The 23,551-nt window shown below is 42.0% G+C and overlaps 1 protein-coding gene and 1 pseudogene across 2 annotated transcripts in view; both read left to right on the plus strand.

Moving 5' to 3' along the window:
* LOC145401924 (protein Son-like) overlaps positions 1 to 23,551 on the plus strand; it is a 450,784-nt gene that overhangs the window by 102,124 nt on the left and 325,109 nt on the right. The window lies entirely within an intron of this gene.
* Positions 12,682 to 12,800, plus strand: LOC145402824 (5S ribosomal RNA; annotated as a pseudogene).

Genomic DNA, 23,551 nt, shown 5'->3' on the forward strand with positions numbered 1-23,551 from the left:
TGATAAGAAAAAGAGGCTTGAGTGTTGCAGCTGCACGAGCCCTACTTGAGGGAGTGTTAGTCCCAACTTTAACATATGGATGTGAGACTTTGGTGTGGCATAAAAATGAAAAGTCTAGAGTGAGAGCAGTGGAGATGGGACTGCTGAGGAATATATGTGGAGTACAGAGGGTGGATAGGATACGAAATAATGTGATTCGGGAAAGGTGTAGAGTGAGGAAGTCGGTGGACACTGGAATCAAAGAGAGTGTACTGAGATGGTACGGTCATGTGTAGAGAATGGATAACAATAGAGTGGTGAAAAAGGTATATCTGACTGAATTTGAAGGAGGGAGGAGGTGAGGTAGGCCAAGGAGAAAGTGGAGAGATATGGTGGATGAGTGTGTGAGGAAGAGAGGTTTGGAAGTCAGTGAGGCTTGGAAACTGACAAGAGATCAAGCTGGCTGGATGAATGTTGTGAGGAGATATGCATGATCAGGGATTTTGGCACCTCCTTTTAATGTGGCAGCATCCTGATTGGCTAAATCGGATACGTTTATGTGAAGCTACAGAACGTGGTGAATGTTTATTGGTGTATCCGATAGAGCCAGGATTCCGGGGGCTTGAATGGTGAGTGAATGGAAGCATGGCCTATTGGATTGGTCAGATTTGGGCTGTCTGGACATTGCTACTCCTCACCCTGCCCTTGGGTAGGAAAAGAGGTCCGGATGATGAAGATGAATGATGATACTAATAGACAGATTTTGCCAGATTCGTATATTACCTTCAATGCTACTAATATTCCCATCTCTAAAAGTGTTAAAAATCACGGTGTCTCATTTAACAGTGCCCTCAGCTGAACCTCTCATGTTAGATCACTTGCTAAAACCACCTCAAAAATGCTTAGATTATTGTACAGAGTCTCTTACTTCTTCATTGACAAGCAGTTAGCAATAATTTATGAGTTATGTGCTCTCTCAGCTTGAATATTACTCACCCTTGTGAAATGAATGTGGAGAGTTTGCACTAAAACAACTAAACAAAATTCAGAACAAAGCTCTTGGAATTATTAGTAACCCTGCTGTTATAAATAAACTGCCTCCCCTACAAGTAAGAAGGAATGTTGCCTCATTTGCATTTTTTACAGACTTTTTCATGGCAAATCCTCTGACAAAGTTTTGCCCAATGTGCCACCTCTCCATGCCTTCCCTCGTGCTACACAGGCATCTGGTAGCTCTCATGACTGGCATATATTCATCCTATCAGAATTCTTTTATTCCCTGGACGCATCTTTCTGGAACTTGCTTCCGTGGAGTTGTATCCCCCCAGACTTCAACCTACAGCTATTCAAGTCCAGCTGTTTCAGATATTTTATGAATGGAGAACTCGAGTGATCTGGTGTATGAATTATTACTTTTTTTTATTTATTTGTTTTTCCTTCCTCCATTTTGTTATTTAAAAAAGAAATAATAATGTTCATTGCCTCCCCAAATTCGAGTATCCTTTCCCCCTTTTCATTTCTCGAACTATATGCACATCCCCCATGTACTTTTCCATATCCTTGAGCTGCTTCACCGTCATGACCATGTAAGTCCCGTCTGAATACTGTACTACAGTCTCATCATCCCCTATACGACTTGCTACACGTATGAAGTCATCCCAAAACCTATCCTTCTCTACCTCATCGAAGCCTTCCTATGGAGCATATGCCATTGTAAATTGAACATTATCCCACTGAACAAAATTTTCACTACTGTTATTCATGCAGTGACTCTCATTATATTCATGACATATTCCACCTGTTTCTGCTTAGCCAACACACTGACTCCACCATATCCATCTGCTCTACCCAGCCAAAATAACTTGTAATGACTGTCCCTCCTAGCAATCATTCTGGCCGATCTTCTCCTATATCTGACTTCTTGCACATGTCCAACATCCGCCCATCTCCTACTCATTGCCTCAACTGCTTCCTCCACATTCTGTGATGCCACTTTGATTCTCTTGGGTGATTTAGTTTCCTCAGCCTTGCTTTGATTCCCTTTTTTTTTTGTCAGTCAGTAAAGATAATGGGGAGAGGCAGACCACTGACCCTGTCATGTAGTGACAGGAGAGGTAAAGAATAGTATGGGACTATTTTTATTTGTCTTGGAAATATTAACAAGTCTCTCACACGGACGAGTATAAGTCCCGGGTAGCTACCTCCCTGTCTCGCTATCTGTCTCTCTCTCAAATTGCCAAGCCCTTCTCCCGTCACCTGTCTCCTCTGAGGCCTGTCTACTGCTCTCTTGCCTGTTCGGTGGCTAATCTCCGTCTGAGCTCTCTTTCCTAAATTCTGGTGTAGCAGGGGTGTGTCACGTGTGTTCCTCGTGGATGGAAAGTTCCCGTAGCCTGTGTGTGAGCATATGTGTATGTGTGTATATGGCCACTAGACGCTGTCTCAAGCATTCCTCGCGTCAGAGTGTGTAAGCATGTTTAGCACTGCTCGATTCTTGCAGACACAACACCTCTCATCATCTGACTCCCTGCTTCTATCTATCTATTTATCTATCTATCTATTATGATTTGTAAATATAATATGGGGTCCTACCACACTGCTCGGCCGCGCAAAAATGGCATACCATCGACATTTAATAGTTATAATATATTAATACATACTACATACACATTATAATGAACTTATAAGCTAATTAAGTGAAATACATAATATTGTAAAGTAACATAATTGTATGAATATTGTATACTTATATTAGTCATAGTAAATAGTGATTATTCAGTAATATTACATTTTAAACAAGTTGTATACATATTTGAATAAATGCAATGGTTGTTGTATAACACTTTGTATGACGTGCATGTACAACAGACGTACGCATATAATTGTGCAATGGTAATACTGCTAGGTTATACATTACATAGAGTTATCACTTTAGTAATGTCTAATACTTCACCTAACTTGTATGATGATACTGGTAATACAGAATTGTGCTATAGTTGTATGACTTATAATATTGTACTAACATTGTGGTAATACATAATTGTAATATTTTATGAATTGTTACAAAATATTGTGTTAATGCATTATTGTGTGGGCCTTATAACTGTAGTTACATTTTGTTAATGCAACTGTTATAAGTGTCTTGGCCTTATAATTGTAGTTAAAGTTACATAAAAGTTACATCTTGTTAATGCAACTGTTACATAATGGTACATATTGTTTGTAGTTACATAATTGTAGTTAAAGTTACATAAAAGTTACATCTTGTTAATGCAACTGTCACATAAATTGGTACATATTGTTTGTAGTATTGTTTGTAGTTACATAATTGTAGTTAAAGTTACATAAAAGTTACATCTTGTTAATGCAACTGAATTGTTACAAAATATTGTGTTAATGCATAATTGTGTTGGCCTTATAATTGTAGTTACATTTTGTTAATGCAACTGTTACAAAAGTGTCTTGGCCTTATAATTGTAGTTAAAGTTACATAAAAGTTACATCTTGTTAATGCAACTGAATTGTTACAAAATATTGTGTTAATGCATAATTGTGTTGGCCTTATAATTGTAGTTACATTTTGTTAATGCAACTGTTACAAAAGTGTCTTGGCCTTATAATTGTAGTTAAAGTTACATAAAAGTTACATCTTGTTAATGCAACTGTTACATAATGGTACATATTGTTTGTAGTTACATCATTGTAATATGGAGTTACATAATTGTAATAACTGCAGTCCTAACATATGCTGCGATCGATGATAGTGATGATGTGTCGTGCCACTTGTATGTGGAGACAACAATTTGCTTTTTTTATTTGTAGTTTATGTGGTATATTGGCATATATAGTAACACACTTATTTTCATTTGTTTGTTATGTGATCTTACTCTATTTCTCTTTTTTCTGTTTTACTTTTCTTTCTTTCTTTCTTTTTTTTTTTTTTTTTTGTATGTATTGATTTTCTATAGTTTGTTTTTCTTCGCTTGTGTACGCTTTTTCCATGTTGTTCATGGTTACATAATTACTGGCTAATTTCCTTGTGGTACTTTCTTAAAGTTTAGTTTATATTGCACAGAGATTATAAAATGATATTATATAGTCCCATATTTTGTTATTTTATATAAAAAATATATATACATATATACACTATTAACTATACACACTGACTTGTTTGTCAATTGTACCTATCGTGGGTAATATGTGTGTCAGCACTGTGTGGAAATCATTGTCTTCACGATTGTGTTGAAGATGTTCACTCTTGCTAACGGCATTTGTGTTGGCCATTTTTTTTTTTTTTTTCTAGTTTACCTTGTAACTTAATTTGTCTCTTTCCACTAGGTAGCTTTTAATTTAAAAATGTTCAATACAGTTCTCTTAATTGCTCACTGAGTAACTGTGATGGTATATTTTCTTATTACTTTGTAGATGTAATAATGTATAGCTGTATGTATGAAACACGTATTTTATGTAGGTATAAATGGTAACACTCGTTGGTAGTAAATAAATGTTATAATAAATGAATGAATATATACAGTGTAGAATATTTATTGTTGGTGCAAGTATTTAATGATTGAATTATGAAGATAATTGAAGTAGGTATGTGTATTTAAGTTGTAACTATACAACACGTTTTATATGTTTGTGCAGAAGCTTATTGTCTATCACTGTGTATTGTATAAATGAAGTAACTATGTAACTCACTAATTTTTACCGTGGTGGGAAATGGTGTGAGTGGTGTTGCACGTGGTGATAGCATTGTTCCTCACGGGTTGATTGACGTGTTGTCGTCTCAGCACATGGTGACGTCGGCTTCCCACACTGGTAGCTGTGGTGAGTGAATGAGTAGCGATGAGTAACTTGAGTGAAGACTAGTGAGTAAGATGAGTTGTAGATATGGACTTGGTGTTTTGCTGCGTGTATTGACCTCTTCACACCTGCGTAAGCGGTGGGGGTTGGGTGGATGTAGCAGAGAGAGGAGGGTGAGGTCTGGTGGTTGAGTCGTGTCTCACTCTTCGTTTGTTTTGTTGTTCTTCCTCGAGGTATTTGTGGTCCTTTTTCCTCTTCTTTACTTGCTTTGTTTTATATTCTTCTTGTTGCTGCTTGAAGTTACGTGAAGATTATAGAGTTGTTTTGTAGACTTGTCGACTATTTGCACTGTAGGCTGTATTTTGTAGTGATTCACTGTAGAACTGAAGCTAATCTTGTAGAGTCTCGGTTGCTTTTGTAGAAATTTGCTTTTAATTCGGAGACGATGTCCGCAGATTTGCTGGTTTGTCGTTAAGCTACTTGCAAGGCGTCGTGTGATCTCTTGACCTCTGCATCAGCATGATGATCTGGGAGACGGAGGGTGCTGGATGGAGAGAAGCGTCAGGAGCTGGTTGTGTTGTTTGGTTGAGAGAGATATTCTTGTTTTCAATCTTGATATTTTGCAGGAATTCAATGTTGATTCGCAGACGAGGTTCGCATACGTTCGCTGCTACCAAATGTCATGTAGTGACAGGAGAGGTAAAGAATAGTATGGGACTATTTTTATTTGTCTTGGAAATATTAACAAGTCTCTCACACGGACGAGTATAAGTCCCGGGTAGCTACCTCCCTGTCTCGCTATCTGTCTCTCTCTCAAATAGCCAAGCCCTTCTCCCGTCACCTGTCTCCTCTGAGGCCTGTCTCCTTCTCTCTTGCCTGTTCGGTGGCTAATCTCCGTCTGAGCTCTCTTTCCTAAATTCTGGTGTAGCAGGGATGTGTCACGTGTGTTCCTCGTGGATGGAAAGTTCCCGTAGCCTGTGTGTGAGCATATGTGTATGTGTGTATATGGCCACTAGACGCTGTCTCAAGCATTCCTCGCGTCAGAGTGTGTAAGCATGTTTAGCACTGCTCGATTCTCGCAGACACAACACGTCTCATCATCTGACTCCCTGCTTCTATCTATCTATTTATCTATCTATCTATTATGATTTGTAAATATAATATGGGGTCCTACCACAACCCCACCCACCCGCACAGTCCTAAGTCCAGGCATGGGATCTGGGACCCATAGATCACCAGCTGTGACCGGCGGCTGTGACAGTGACCATGAGGCACCCTGCCAGGACAGCTACAAGGATACCCTCCAAGTGCACATTGGCACTGTGGAAGCGGTGGAAAACATAAGTACAGTAATCCCTCCACTATCCGATGTAATAGAGCCAAAGGCATGTCCGGAAAGTGGTCCTGTCCGGATAGTGGGCCCCAGCCTCCTGGACTTGTCCTTATGGACCCTAACTCAGAAAAACACCTATACAACTCCCTCTGGACATGCATAGCATCTATTTAAGACCTAAATCACACCAATAAGGGACATAAAAGACTGAAATAAATGCAATAGAACCAGAGAATGTGGTTTTAGAGGTGAGTTTATACAATATTAAACATTCTGGGTACTTACAACAAGTCCCTGGCTCCTGGACTGGTACTTATGGACCCTAACCCAGCCTAATTTTGAAAGCCACCTAAATAACTCCCTACCGGACATGCATAGCACATATTTAAACCTATTTAAGACCCTATTCACACCAATAATGGACATAAAGCTTGAAATAAATGAAAAGGAACCAAAGAATGAGGAATTAGAAGTGACTGTACCTCATCCAGGGTAATTACAGCACGTTTGTGGCCGCCTTTTGTAAGGTTTTGGCAGTGGTGAAAATGCTCTTGAAGCATGTACAGTAATCCAGTGTTGTGCTGCGCTTACAATAATTCTTTGCACTGTGAGTTATAACTGTTTAACACTGCACATTATTAATTGCACCAGGCCAGTTTCAGCTGCCATTTGCACTCCATAGTTAATCCTTTGCACTCTAAATTCTAATTTCTTAACACTGCACAACATTGTAAATTCCCGTGTGGTCTAGTGGCGAGGTATTGCTGTTTATTCACAAAAAAATGAGCACTTGTGGCTCCCATTATGATATGCTACCACTCGCGATCGAAGTTAGGCAATAACTGATTGGTGTGAGGGGAAAACAGAGCTGCCAGATCGCAACGGCCACATTACCAAACTCCTCGATTTTCATAACCAAATTTAACTTTTCATTACCAAATTCGTAAAGCTAGCATTTATTCTTCACTAATTATATATACAAGTGGAAATACATGTAATCACTCTTCGTATAATTAACAGCTTGTTGGTTATTTTCACGCTATGTACGTTAGCAGATTAAGAGAGAGAGCAAACAATCCACCATCTCCATCCTGTGTATCCTCATACATGTGAAAAATCCGTTTGGTAATGCATTACTCTAATTCATTACCAGACGAATTTTTCATGACCAAATTGGCCCACATTTGGTAATGAAAAATACCAAATGGCAACCCTGACAAGGGAGGGGGGAGGAAGGAAGGGGGGAGGGTCCATGATGTAACAGCTGTTCGGCATCGCACGGCAATTTCAAATTACGGGTGGGAAAAAATTCGGATTTTGGGGGGATTTTTTCTTATTTTTGGGCCATTTTTGGGTTCTGAAGATCCAGGCCCACAATGTCCGGTAAGTGGGGATGTCCGGAAAGTGGGCATCCGGATAGTACAGGGATTACTGTACCTTGTGATTGTTTGGTCACATGGAGAGAAGGGAGAAAAGAGACAGTGACTATGAGAGTATGTGAGTGAGGATGGGAAAGGGAGATTGAGGATTGCATCATTTGCATTGTTTATAAAGGCTCCAACATGATTGCATGCATCAACCTTGGTCACCTAATGGTGGCTATACACACTGCTCACTCTCTGGCAGCCTCCCTATTCAGTCCCTTATCCCTGGGATCACACTCTATGACCTTGGGACATCTCAGGTTTTTTCCGGTCACCCTCTCAGAACCATACCCCCAGCAATCTCACTTCCCACCTTCCATACCCAATTGTCATCCTTTGTCCTCTCATCATGCCCAGACCATCTCAGTCTACTCCTCTTCATTACAGTACCAGGACATTCCAGGTCTATCCTTCCTCTCCGCTCTTCAGTTGTAATCCTAGCTCCCACCCCCTCAGGCCTCACAATCAAGGGCACACTACACATCCATCTAATCATTGTCATTTCTGTACATTTGAGCCTGTGAATATCCTCTTCCTTTACTGTCCAGGTCTCACTATCATATAGCAAACACAGGTTGCATACAAAGAATGGAGTGGAGCAGTATATGAGAGAAGGTGGTGCGTGTTGTAAAGTGAATGGCCTGATGGTGGAGGACAGGATGACATGGAGGTGATTCATTTGTGGCTGCCTCTTCCTTACTTTAGGTATCTGGCTGTTGATCCTGTAGATAGGCAGTCACACTCTTCAGATAGTTTTAATACTGTTTCTTCCTTTACAAATGCACCTGTCAGCTTAGTTACCAGATTCTCACTGAAATTCCTAGCAGCTTGGAGCATCCCAGGTACAATTTTAGAGGTAGCAGCAGCTTTACCCAACTTCATCATAGTGGTTACATTTCTGACTCCCTCATCTATAATTTTTGGAGAAGGACATTTTCACTTAGCATTTTCTTCACAATAGTGTTCACACCATGCTCTCCTTAGGTCTTTAGTGCATCAGCAAGCCAGCATTTGAACTGCTTCCTTTTTTTTTTTTTTCCTTAATTGCTGCCTCCACTTCATTATTCCACCACCAAGTCATGTTATATCTGAGGTCTCCCAGTGCCCAGTCACAGGCAGTGTGTGGATTTTACCAGACTGGTTTAGAAAGCCAAAGCATTTATTAACATTGCCATGTATTCCACATGTCGTAATCATTTTCAGCAGTACAATTTGGAAAGCTTGTTTTGTCTCTATAGTGTTTTTTAATTTCCTCTCATTCCTCCTCCATACAAAGATGCTTTTCCTGGCACCAAGTTTCCTTAGCGGAAGGCCACAGACTAGCAGTGTATCCTGTCACACATTGTCGCACATTTATCTCCACGTGTAACTTTCATGTCTCTGAGTAACATCCTGTGCCTTCTGACAAGGATAAAAGCTGTGTGAATTTTGTTCCAACCTTACTTGAGAGTTATTGGTCTGCTGTCCCTCAGACATGGTAGTTATACATACAGCCGTGTCAGAGGCAGTCCCCACTTATAAGATCTATCTTTCTACCTATTGCCAGATGCTTTAACCCCTTAACTGTGGCGATGTCGGGAGTGTGCCGTGTCCGTCTCACGGGGATAATCGCGCTCCGACTGACTTTTAAAAAATATTTGCCAAAAAATCAGTTATTAGTCCTAGAATATTATTATTACATAAGCTTATGGCACATACCTTCAGCTTTCTCCTGGGATGTTTGCTGAGCCTTCATTGACTACCGTAGGACTTGTGGAGACTACTGAAGTTGGGTAATGAAGTCTCCACTTTACACTTCCTGATACCCCGTACTATGGTTACCACTGCCTGATATTATCACTACAAACACTATTCTATGAATTTCAAGTAGTTTGGAATCCATATTAAAAAAAAAAAAAATACACACTGTGAAAGCAATGTAAATTACGAGTGCATACGAACTTTCCACCCGCGCTTGTTCCCCGATGGTATTCTGAGGCAGAGCTGTCATTTATTATTTATAAACACACTCACACTTTATATTCCTAGTACTGTATTACACTTATTTATATATACAACATTTATCCATAAGTTTCTTTCAGTACTAGTAGTTTATTTTCGCTCCAGGCATTCACTTTCTTGTTCAGTAATCTAGCGTAGAGAGCGAAGCTTTCACTTTCATTACTCCAAGTAGTAGTAGTAGTAGTAGTTGTTCCCTAGGCAGTCTGGCCGAACAGCCCCGAGTCCCTTAGGAAGGCCATGGCCGAGACCGGGCTTTCCCACAGAGCTGTCAATGAGTGTATATTGTGTTGTTGGCGTAGATGATTGTGTGCAGTGCAGTCTTCCATAATGTGCTTACTAGCATGGGGTGCTGTGTTGCATCCTGGACAGGCATCAGCGACGGAGTCATCCAGCCTCTTCTGGTAGCTTAAGAGGGCTGGATGGTGCCCACATCTCAGCCTGGCCAGGTGGACCCTGTCCTCACGAGGGAGATAGGATTCAGAAGGGTGGATGTCAGAAGGCCGTGCATGCAGCTGTGTGTTGTCTTACTCCAAGTATTTATACATGCTAGAGCGAAGCTTTCACTTTCACTTTCATTACTCCAAGTATTTATACTCGTATTCTTATATTACTAATTATTTCTATTTCTAATTACATATTCTATTTTATTTACATTATTTACATTTCTGTTTTATTTACACTATGTTGTGCACTGTCACTTGAAGTAACTTATAAAACTATTTTCCACTGTTCAGTTATATTTACATTCATTGCTTTCACCTGCTATTTACACATTGTTTACATTTCCACTTGCTCTGTTTTAGAGTCACCAGAAAGATCGTAATCACTGTCCATCATTATCATTGATAAATTAGCCAGTTCACATTTCACAGCAGAGTCGCTTAGCCCTTTACCCCTTCCCACACGAGGTTTGGTAGAGGTAGAGGTCACAGGGCCCTTTGCAGTGGGCTGAGAAGTGGCAGAATTGGACAAGCGCGAATCCGACGTGGTTTCACCGTAAAAGACGACAGTAAACTGAATGATATGGCCTGTGCGCAGGGAAGGGTTAACAGTGTCAGCGCGGTGACAGCTGCTAATTTATATGCGATGAAATGATTGGCAGGAAATCTACTGTAGACTATCTATCAACTGCCAGAAGCTTCAATCCTGGTTGAGGTGGCCACAAACAAATCACCTCCACGTCGCCCTGTCCCCTGCCATTTCACTGCCCTGCTCCCAACTCACACCCCCTCTCTCATATACCTCTCCACCCCATCCCTCCATCTCATCCTCGGCCTCCCCCTCCCTCTTCCCCCCTCCACCTCACTCACATACACACTCTTTGTCAGTCTCTCACCCTCCATCCTCTCCACATGGCCAAACCACCTCAGTGTGTTCCTCATAACACTTCCTATCACATCCACATCCACACCACAGCGCTCCTTTATATCCTCATTCTTCAGCCTGTCTCTCCATGTGACTCCACAGGCTCCTCTTAAATAACTCATTTCCACTGCTCTCACTCTTGACTTGTGTCCTTCCAACAACATCCAAGCTTCACTTCCATACGTTAGAGTTGGTATCACAATACTGTCATGTAGTAACTTTTTCACTTCCATGCTCGCTTCCCTGTTTCTTATCACTGCTTTCAAAGAACCAGCAACCTTTCTTCCCTGCTGTACCCTTTCAAGCACTTCACCCTCCAAACCTCCATCCTTACTCATCACACTACCCAAGTACTTAAACATACTCACATTTTCCAATTCCTCACCATCCAACCTCGCTGTACATTCACTGACTTCACCTCTCTCAAAGACCATCACTTTACTCTTCCCTACATTCACCTTTAGATTCCGTTTCTTACACACTTTCCCAAACTCATCCACCAAGCCTTGCAGCTCCCCTTCGTCTTCACTCAACAACACAGTATCATCTGCAAACAACAGTACAGGGAGTTTCCAAACACTATCCTCTCTCACCAGGGCCACTCCAGTATCCACTAACCTACCTTGTACCTCTTTTATTACCCCATCCATGTACAGATTGAATAACCATGGAGACATGACACATCCCTGTTTCAACCCAACCTTCAAAGAGAAAAATTCACTTAGTGCACCATCCACACGCACTGCAGCCTTAACACCATCATGCATACTCTTCACAGCGTTCAGCAACTTCCCATCTACTCCATATATTCTTAATACTTTCCACAATCCTTGTCTATCCACCCTGTCATATGATTTCTCCAAATCCATGAAAGCCGCATACAACTTCTTTCCCTTCTCTAGAAACTTTTCCACTAAAGATCTAAGAATGAATATCTGATCTACACAACCTCTTCCCTTCCTAAAGCCTCCCTGTTCTTCTCCAACTAATTCCTCTGTTCTTTCTCTAACTCTGTCAATAAGTATCCTACCATACACTTTTCCTATTATACTAAGAAGACAAATGCCCCTATGATTACCACACACTTCTTTTTCCCCTTTTCCTTTGCACAAGGGAATAATTATACTTGACTTCCAATCCTCAGGGACACTACCTTCCTCCCAAGCCAATCTGCACATCTTCCATATCCATTCTACTACTATCTCTCCCCCATGCTTCAGCATTTCACCACACACTTCATCAGTTCCTGAGGCTTTCCCCAATTTAACTTTCTTTATTGCTTCCACAACTTCTATCCTACTGATTTCTTCCTGTCTTCTCACCTCCCTCCTTCTCCCAGCCATTCCCCAGCCACTTATACTCGCATTACTTCCATCCTGTATGTTCAACAATTCCTTAAAGTGTTCTCTCCATCTGCTCACTTTTTCTCCCTTCTCCACTAGTAATCTACCATTTTTATCTTCACTCCCCTGCTAACCTCACTTCCACCGTCTTATTCTCTTCACCTCTTTCCAGAACATTTTCTTACAGTCCCTCCACTTTACACTCAAATTCCTTGCAAATTCCTCATCCACTCTCTTCTTACTCTCTTACTAATCTTTTCATCTCTTTCTTTCTTTGTACATATAACTCTCTCTTCCACCTCTCAACTTCTTCCACGCCCCTATTTCTCGTCCATTCATTGTATGCTTTCTTCTTTTGTGATATACAGGAAATGAGCTACGCTCATGGGGTCCCATCTCTGTTTCTGAATAAGTCAAATTTTGCTTTAAACTCGTCTAAGGCCACACCACGTTGAGTACACCGCTTCCCGTCCTATCAGCGAAGTTAAGCAACGTTGGGTCTGGTTAGTACTTGGATGGGTGACTGCCTGGGAACACCAGATGCTGTTGGCATAACGTTCTCCCTGCATGTCAAGTGGGGTTGGTGGAGGATTAGCACTCCTCCCTGTAAAGCAGTTAACTCTGAGCCCTTGGCCACCCCGTTTGGGATACATGGCGTCTGGCAATGAATGAATGAATGAAAAGTTTTTAGACTGGACGATCTCTTTGTCCAGGTTATTCAACAGCTCTATACATCTGTAAGGAAAACTATATTTCATGATATCCTTCAAGCAGCTTGGCTTCTTCAGTTTCATTCCGTGTCCTCTTGATACTCTCTTATCCCATAAAAACAGATCTTCTCTGTCAGTTTTATCTACTCCCATCATGGTCCTGAACACTGCAATCATGTCGCCCCTCTCTCTCCTTTCCTCCAAGGAAGGCAAATCCATCTTTTCCAGTCTCTCTCTGTACGACAGATCTGCCAGGCTGGGGACCATCTTAGTTGCTGTTCTTTGTATTCTCTTAATCTTGTTTATATCAATCTTTTTGTGTGGGGACCACAGTACTGCTGCATATTCTAACCTGGGGCAGATCATGGCCACTATCAATTTTTTCATCATCTCCTCATCCATGTAATGAAATGCTACTCTTATGTTAGTCAAGAGTTTATACGTCTCTCTAACTGTCTTGTTAATATGTTTTTCAGGAGACAAACTATCCTGGACCAGCACTCCCAAATATTTCTTTTCTCTCGCTTTTGTGATAGGTTCATTACCCATCAAATAATTCAGTGATGGCCTCTTGGTACTTTTACCCATTTCCAATATTTTACATTACTTTGCATTGAATATCATTTCCTACTTGTGGCCCCAATCATGTATCCTATCCAGATTCTCCTGCAGCATTTTACAGTCCTCCACTGCCTCTACCTTCCTCAGGATCTTTGCATCATCAGCAAACAGACTTGCATAACTGTTCACTCCCTTTACCATACCATTAACGTAAATCAGGAATATTACTGGCGCCAACACAGAGCCCTGGGGGACTCCACTTGTTACTTCTCTCCATCCAAACATCCTGTCCTTTATTACTGTTCTCATTTGTCTGTCTCTCAGAAAGTCTCTCATCTAGTCCTGGAGGTTCCCTTTCAGTCTTCCTATATGCTCTAGTTTCCACAATAGTCTATTGTGGGGTACCTTGTCGAAGGCCTTTTCCAAATCCAAATAAACACAATCCACCCAACCAACTCTCTCCTGTAGCATGTCAATTGTTCTTGAGTAAAAGCTCAACAAGTTGGAGACACATGACCTTCCACTTGTGAATCCAAACTGACTTTCTGCCAAAATATTCATCTCTTCCAGATATTGCATCCATTTATCTTTCAGAATTCTCTTGCACAATTTTGCAGTGATGCTGGTTAGGGACACTGGTCTATAATTCAGGGGTTCTTCTCTGTTTCCTTCCTTATAAATTGGTACCATATTTGCCCTTTTCCATTCTTGAGGCACTTTTCCCCCTTCCAGAGAGCACACAATTAAATCTTGAATCTTATCCGCCAGTTGTTCTCTGTATTCCTTCAGTACCCAATTAGAGATTCCATCTGGTCCTGGGGCTTTCCTTACATCTTGAGTTTTCAGTAATTTATACACTTCCTGTACTTCCACTTTTATATCTTTCATCACTACATTTCTAGTCACTCCCTCCCCTTCCACAAACTCACATACTAAGTGAAAACTGATTGGAAACATTTGTTCATTATTTTTGCCTGCATTACTGCATCTTTATAGACCTCTTCATGTACTTTCAATTTGGTGATTCCTTCCTTTTGTTTCAATTTGCCATTGGCAAATCTATAAATCAGTTTGGGTTCATTCTTACATTTGTCTATTATACCTTTTTCAAAGTTCCTTTCTTCCTCTCTATGTATTCTTGTATAATCATTTCTAGTTCTTTTATATTCTTCCTTTGTTCTGTTATTACCTCGCTTCCTCCAGCTGTTCCACGCCAAGTCCCTCTCTTTTTTTTTGCTGTCATACACCTTCTGTTAAACCACTCCTTTTTCCTGTTTTCTTACCCCCTTACTCTTGGCACTTATTTTTCCACTCCCAAATTATAGAGGTCTAGAAAGATTTCCCACTTCCGCTACCTAGTGGCGGACTTCTGGGGGGAGGCGTGGCGGGGGTTCCGGCGGCATAGATCATGGGTCCAGGGCGAGATGGGGCTCGGGCCTGTGCTAGAGGGTACAGGGCATTGCGGTTCCCAGGCTGCCGCTTCCGCCCAATAGAGAGGGGCCCGAACCTGGGAGTAGCGTCCCAGGAGGCTGCCCTATCAGTGGGTGTATAATGGCGGGATAGTTGCAGTGCCAAGACGCGCTTGGAGGGTGTCCCTGCAGCTGTCCTGGCAGGGTGCCCCGAGGCCACTACCACAGCCACTGGTAAGCTGGTGGGCTAGGGGTCCCAGATCCATTGCCTGGACCTTGGATTGTGCGGTGAGTGGGACCTGTGCTGTGTCTGTCCCCATTTATTAATACTGAAGATGACAAAACAAAAAAGGTTTCAAAGCAAGCCTGAGGACAGTAAATCACCCATGGGGATGAGGGTGGGTTCATGGAATGTGGGAAGTTTCAGGGGAAGAGCAGGGGAAGTCGTTGAGGCATTCAGTAGGAGGTGGGTGGACGTGGCGTGTTTGCAGGAAGTCCGGTACAGGGGTGGATCAGCCAGAAAGATTGTTGGGAAGGACTGTTGCTATAAGTTGTTTTGGCAGGGGAGGACAGACGGATATGGAGGTGTTGGTGTGATGGTTGCGGAGAAATGGGTGGAATATGTTATGAATGTTTTGAGAGTAGCGATAGGATATTGGTTGTGAAAATTCTGTTGGGAAGAAAGATAGCTGTGATTATATCGGCATATGCTCCACAGGCAGGATTGGATGAATCAGAGAAAGATAGATTTTGGGATGATTTAATACGTGTAGTGGGTGGTATGCGGGATGATGAGATAATGATTTTTGGGAGGGGACTTAAATGGTCATGTAGGTGAAGCAGCCCAAGGTTATGAAGGAGTGCATGGGGGATGTGCATATGGTCTAAGGAATGCAGAAGGGAAAGGATACTCGAGTTTGGGGAGGCAACGGACATGATTGTGTGCAACACATATTTTAGGAAAAGAGACAGTAGGTTAATTACGTATGAGTCTGGGGGAAATAGCAGTCAGATAGATTATTTTCTGGTTAGGAGGGCCGATAGGAGGTTAGTGAGGGATGTTAAAGTTATAGGAAGTGAGGAGTGTGTGCAGCAGCACAAACTATTGATTTGTGATATGGTGCTTAAAGAACAAATGATGAAAAAGAGGACTTATGTACCTAGGAGGAAAATATGGAAGCTGAAAAACCAAGTAGTAAGGGATGCCTTCTATAGCGAGTTGAGGAGAGTGGTGGCTGAACATGGAGCTGTAGACAGAGGCGTTAATGAACAGTACAGAGCCCTCAAGAAAAATTTCTTGAGAGTTACTGATGTAACATGCGGCTGGACAAGAGGACCACCAAGACATAAAGTAACTTGGTGGTGGGATGAGGGTGTAGAAGCTGCAATTAAGGAGAAAAGAAGGCTTTTCCGGGAATGGAAGAAGGGTGGTAGCAAAGAGGAATATTTGGCTGCCAAGCGTAGGGCTAGGAGAGAGGTATACAGGGCAAAGTCTGAGTCACAGAGACAATTACTTGATAACCTAAATCATGGGGAAAGGAAAAATATATTTAGGGTGGCAGGTCAGGTGAAGAGGGATAATCGGGATATAGGTGAGCAGTGTGTGAAGAATGATGAAGGAAGGGTAGTGGTGAACAGTGAGGATATTAAAGATGCACGGAGAGAGCATTATAACCGGTTGTTGAATGAGGAGTTTGACTGGGACAGGGAAGGTTTGGAGCCAGCAGATCCAGTGTCTGGCCCTTGGCCTTTGATTGATACTGCTACTGTGAGTGAGGCAATAGGCAGGATGAGGGTGGGGAAGGCAGCAGGTGTGTCTGGGTTGACTGCCGAAATGTTGAAGGCCTCAGGCGATATAGGGGTGAGTTTAGTCACTGACCTGATAAATAGGATTATTTATGAGTGTGTTGTCCCAGATGATTGGCTGAAGAGTGTAATTGTAAATGTGTATAAAGGGAAGGGTGATGCCCTGGAAAGATGGAATTATAGAGGTATAAAGCTTTTAGATCAGATAATGAAGGTAATGGAGAGAGTTTTAGAAGGTATGATTAGAGAAAGAGTGAATATTGATGAGATGCAGTTTGGGTTTATGCCAGGTAGGGGGACCACTGATGCCATATTCATTGTTCGACAGCTTCAGGAAAAATATATTGGTAGGAGAAGGGATCTTTATTTTGTTTTTGTTGATTTGGAAAAAAGGCCTTTGACAGAGTCCCTAGAGAGGTGGTGAAGTGGGCAATGAGAAAGCTTGGCTTGGAGGAGTGGCTGGTTAGGGTGGTTATGGCCATGTATGTGGGTGCTCACACCCAGGTGAGAGTGAATGGAGATTTGAGTGATGAGTTTTCCGTGAATGTTGGTGTGCATCAGGGGTCAGTCTTGAGTCCCATGTTGTTTATCATGGTACTTGAAGCCCTTTCACGTGACTTTAGAAACGGACTCCCGTGGGAGTTGTTGTATGCTGATGATTTGGTGTTGATTGCAGAGAATGAAAGGGAGGCGGAGGAAAGGTTTAGGAAGTGGAGAGATGGTATGGGGCAAAAGGGTTTAAGGGTAAATGCAGATAAAACAAAAGTGATGATATCTAGGGTTGGTGGCGGTACTGTCAAAGACGAGGAAGAGTGGCCATGTGCAGTTTGCCACAAGGGCGTGGGAAGTAATTCCATCTTGTGCGGTGTGTGTGATAAATGGGTGCATAAGAGATGTAGTGGTATCAGAGGTAGACTGCGAGATAATGCTGATTTTATGTGTACGGCGTGCCGGGGTGAGCAGGTGGAGATCGTCAGACGTGAAAGAATTGAACTTACTGGTGAATCTCTTGAGTGTGTGGAAGAGTTTTGTTATTTAGGAGACATGTTGTGTGCTGGAGGTGGGGCTGGAGCTAGCTCTGTGGCTAGGGTGAGAAGTGGTTGGAAGAAGTTCAGGGAGCTCTTGCCTCTCCTGACATTGAGGGGGCTCTCCCTACGTGCTAAGGGGTCTTTGTATGCAGCGTGTGTTAGGAGTGTAATGCTGTATGGCAATGAGACCTGGGCAGTGAAGGAGGAAGACATTCGCCGGCTCAGACGTACAGAAATGACAATGATTAGGGGGATGTGCAGTGCGTCCCTGCATCCAAGGCCTGGAGGGGCTGGGTTTACAATGGAAGAGTTGAGAGGTAGGATGGGACTGGAGTGTATTGGTGTTGTGATGAGGAGAGGTAGATTGAGGTGGTTTGGACATGTGGAGAGGATGGGGGATGATAGTTGGGTGAGGAAGGTGAGAAGTCTTAATATTGGGGGTGGGGTTATGAGGGGTAGACCGAGAAAGACATGGGACGAGGTCATTAAGTGTGACCTTAGGGTTAAGGGACTGAACAGGGAGGCTGCAATGGATCGTGCAGCATGGAGAGCCGCCATTAGGTGACCAAGGCCGACACATGCAAGCATGTTGGAGCCTTTAAAAACGAAACTTCCTCTGTATCTCTCCTGCTTCTCTGAATTTTCTCCAATCCGCATTTTTGAAGAATTTTCTCAGTCCTGTAAAGTTTGCTTTCCCAAAGTTGTATCTTCCCTGCCTATTAAACTCGTTTCTTGGCACAGCGTTTCCTATTATCATCTGGAACTCAATGACCACATGATCACATTTTCAAAGATTCTATTACGTCGGGTTCTTTGGTTAGCAGTAAGTCTGATCTTGCTGTGTGTCCTCACCTCGGAATCTTGTCTCTTCTTTGATCCACTGCGTCATCACATTGTTCATTGTTATATTTAAGAATATAGTGTCCCATGAATCTTCACCGCCTCCTGAATCCCACTCCTCTCAGTTCACCTCTTTACAATTAAAGTCCCCCATTAAAATTATATTGTTGCTTTTCTCAATCACTTTCTGTAAGTACTGTAATTAGCCATGTCTGACAACATCTTCTGGTATTCATCATCATTCCATGCTTTTGTCTTAGAGGGAACATATGCTATTGCCATGTCTCTCCCACCATTCTCTCCAGTTTCTAGTTTCATATTTATCACTTCAGCCCTACTCTTTCCTATTTCCACAGTATCTACATTTATGTTGTTCTTCACTGCTGTTGTCACTCCTTCTCCCATTTTTTCTTTTCTGTCTCTTCACAGTTTGTATTTACCATCTCCCATATGGACATCAACATCCTTTCTTAACTTAGTCTCTACAAAGCACATAACATCAGGTTCATGAAGCCTCAAGAAGTCATTGATTTCCAACTTAGCAGATATTAAACCATCAACATTAGTATATGCTACTTTCAGTTTTGTTGTTGTTGTTTTTTAAACCCTCTTCTCTTCTTCTCTCCGTTGGTACCACTTCCTCAATTTCTGATCCATAACTCTTCAATAAAACACTGTCTTCTCTTCCTCCATTCTCTGTTTGTGTTTTGCCTTTGCTTCCTTTACTAACTCCTTTATTTTAGCTCTTTCTTCCTCATTTGCATCTCTCCATATCCAAACATTTTTGAACCCCTCTTTGTCTGATAATTTCCAGGTTCTATTGATGATTTCATTTACCATTACATGGGGCTTAAACTTTACCTTCAGTGGCCTCGCGCCTCCTTCCTCGTACTTTCCTAACCTTAACACTTCTTCAATCTCTTCTTGAGCTTCATTGTTACCCTCCATAACTACTGATATTATTTCTTTAACCTTACTCAGTTCTTCTTTTTCTCTTTCTAACCTTACTGTCATACATTATTCTTTTACTCTTGAAATTATTACACATTTCTTCTTATTTGCTACATCCCTGACTAACGCTTCTCTAGTTCTCAGTACCTTAACCACTTCCTTCTCCACCTTTTGCTTACTTTGTTGTTCTATAATCTTTTTGAAATTTACGTTTCCTTCCTCCTTAATTTTCTTCCACCCCTTATGTTGTTCCTTGATTTCCTCAATATGCTCATCTTGTATCCTTGACTTGGAGTCATACTCATCTATACTCGGTTCCACGGAGTCTGACGCACTGATTTTGCCAGCCGAGGACAGGTGGATCTGGTAACACTGGGCGACGTACTCGGGCGGTGATTGGTCGATTTCCGTTGTTTGAATGTGCTCCAAAGTGACTTTGTATTTCAACCAAGGCCCTCATTGATTTGTAAGATACCGGATTATACAGATACAAATCAAAGCAATGATATCTTTAATGATAAATATGTGCCTTTTAAATTATTAGAGATAAACCTGAACGACAATTCTAACAAAAAGCAAGCAAAGTCGCGACTGAACGCATCCGGACAACAGTCAGCGACGATTTAAATTCATTTAATTATGTTTGATTTCGTTCACACTGCACAAGGTTTTATTATAGCAGCATAGTTCAACTATTATTTTCTCATGGAGTTTGCTTTTATCTTACTTTCCTTGTTTCCATCATTTAAAAAATTTGGTTCATTCTGTAATGACGTAATCCATTACTTTCCCGGCTCTTTGTCGAGGGGGCAGAGATACATGCTTAAGGATGCATTATGACCAGTGATAGGGTGTCCATCTGCATGTCTGTGTCTTATGACAAAAAAATGTTAGGGAAAATCAAACACCAAACTTATTCATGTAAGAAATAGTTCTCCTGAATCTGACTATGAATAAAAACAAATGCAGATTTTTAAAGCTACTGTGCTGTTATCTATGAAGCTAATGAAAGTATGTATGTACACTATATGTACTGAGAATAGAATAGCATGTATTGACCCCAGTGAGGTGTGTGTGTGTGTGTGTGTGCTTACACAGATCATAATTATTCGAAGCTAAGCTAAGCATATCTAGGGTCAGGTTGTATATGAGCAGATGAGGTAATGAAGGGCATGGTGAAGACTGTGGACTGTAACATTGTGTAGTAGTGGTGGGGAAAACATTCAAGCCTTCACAGGACCTCGGAACCACCTCGCTATGAACGTCTAAATTCCCGCACAGTCGCTGACTGTTGTCCGGATGCGTTCAGTCGCGACTTTGCTTATTTTTTTTATATAATTGTCATTCAGGTTTATCTCTAGTAATTTAAAAGGCCCATATTTATCATTAAGGATATCATTGCTTTAATTTGTATCTGTATAATCCGGTATCTTACAAATCAATGAGGGCCTTGGTTGAAATACAAAGTCACTTTGGAGCACATTCAAACACAACGGAAATCCACCAATCACCGCCCGAGTACGTCGACCAGTGTTACCAGATCCACCTGTCCTCGGCTGGCAAAATCAGTGCGTCAGACTCCGTGGAACCAAGTATAGTTTACTTTTCATGCTGTCCCTTTCTTCATCCAGCCTTATATTCTCCCTCTTAAGCTCTTTTATTTCATTTGATGCTGATTTGTTACTCACTTTAAATTCTGTGACTTCTCTTTCTTGCTCTACACTGCGTGTGCAAACTTTTTCCAGTTTACTTCGTAGAACTTTGATCTCTCTCACCTGCTCTTGGGTTCGTTCCGGTAACTCTCTAATTACTGCACTACCCATACCTTTTGTAATTCCTGGACATTCCTTTCTGCTGTTTTCTCTACTCCAGCTACTCTTGTTTGGTTCAACATAGTACTTCCATTTCTCACATCATCTTTGGAGAAGCCCTCAAATTCCTTTTCACCATATGTAAACAAAGCTCCATCATCCTCCGCCATTGTGCAACCATGTGGAATCCTTCAATTTCCACTATATCTTGTACTCTTTGACCAAAACCTGCGTTTTTTTTACTGTTGACTGATAGGACCACCACTCATGCACTCATTTAACATAATCACAATAGGCTGGTCTCCCTTTTCACCGCTGATTTAGCAATTATTTCTGCACAATCCAGGAAGAGCTCCATCTCTGTCAGTGACCTGTGTGTGTGTGTATTTCCAGGTGAATGTAAATATCACTTAGGCTCCTCCCTTCTGTGTTTATATATATTTTTATTACGAGAATAGGTCATACGGCATATTTCAAGGGGAAATAATCAGGGAAAATTAGCGAACGAGTGCATGTGGGGTATTGCCAGGTGATAATTAGCCCATTCCAGATGTATGGCAGTATCAGTTACTTTTTCTTTTTCTTTTGATATAATATTTTGTATAAGAATAGGGCATAGGTCACGTTTCAGTGGATAAAATGAGTCAAAAAATCCGTCCAGGATTTGCGTAGCGCAGTGCAGCTGGGCAGGCGGGAAGAGAGGGTAATGGAGAGGGGTAAGGAGGGGAATCAAGGACAGGGGAAAAATGGCAAATTGTCAACAGTGGATGGAGTACAGATGACATTAGCAGAACTGACTATAGCTGGACCCTGGAGGTACTGATAGATGATACAAGCTACCACTTGAAAGCCCGGTCGAGTTCAAAATAACAGAATCGCAAAAGTGACTCCCTGCAGTATGATCCCTTGCTCCCGAACGTCACGCAAGTGATGCCCCGCAGTGAAGGGGTTGATGCTGTGAGGGGTGGCAACAAACAAACTGCCTCTTTGTCACCTTGTACCCTGCCATTTCGTTGCCCTTCCCCCAGTCCACATCCTCCTCTCATACCTCTCCACTCCATCCCACCATCTCATCCTCGGCCTTCCCCTCCCCTCCCCTCCATCTCACTCACATACACTCTCCTCATTAGTCTCTCACTCTCCATCGTATCTGCATGGCCAAACCTATCTATCTATAACCCTACGCCCTAATCCTGCAATGGGTGCCCGGAGACAAAATGCCTCCAAGTCGCTCTCTCATCCACCATTTGACTGTCCTCCCCCAGCTCACTCCCCCTTCCCTCATATACCTCTCATCTCCATCCCTCCACCTCATCCGTGGTTTCACCCTCCCTCTCCCTCCCTCCACTTCACCTACATACACCCTCTTAGTCAGTCTTTCATTCTCCATTCTCTCCACATGTCCAAACCACCTCAGTGTATTTCTCCTAATTCTCTCAGTCACATCCACATCCACCCCACAACATTCTTTCACTTCTTCATTTGTTAGCCTGTCCCTCCATGTCACTCCACATGCTCCTCTCAGATAACTCTTTTCCACTTTTCTCACTCTTGACCTGTTCCCCTCTAGCCAGGTCCACATCTTGCTTCCACACGTGAGGGTAGGGAGCACAGTACTATCACGCAGTGACATCTTAACTTCCATGCTCACCTCCCTATTTCTCATCACTGCTTTCACTGAACTAAAATCCTTCCTTGCCTGCTGTACCCTTTTAAGCACTTCATCCCCAAAACTTCTATCCTTCCTCATCACACTACCCAAGTACTTGAGTGCACTCACATTCTCTATATTCTCACCATCCTACCTCACTGTGCATTCTTTTACTTCATTCCTCTCAAACACCATAACTTTATTCTTGTTTACATGAACTTTCAGATTCCTCTTCTTACACACTGTCCCAAATTCATTCACCAAACCTTGCAACTCCCATTCATCTTCACTCGACAATAATGTATCATCAGCAAACAGCAACACTGGAATTTTCCACATCACACCCTCATTCGTTAGAGCCACCCCCACATCCACTGCCCTACCTTGCATCTTCATTAAACAGCCATGGAGACATCACACATCCCTGTTTCAGTCCCCCATTTTGATCAATGAACTCGCTCAGCTCACCATCCACTCGCAGTGTAGCCCTAGCTCCCTCATACATACTCTTCACAGCACTCAACAATTTCCCATCC

The sequence above is a fragment of the Coenobita brevimanus genome, chromosome 6, assembly GCF_032717465.1.
Source record: "Coenobita brevimanus isolate Jiangsu-jjx chromosome 6, ASM3271746v2, whole genome shotgun sequence".
Classification (NCBI taxonomy): domain Eukaryota; kingdom Metazoa; phylum Arthropoda; class Malacostraca; order Decapoda; family Coenobitidae; genus Coenobita; species Coenobita brevimanus.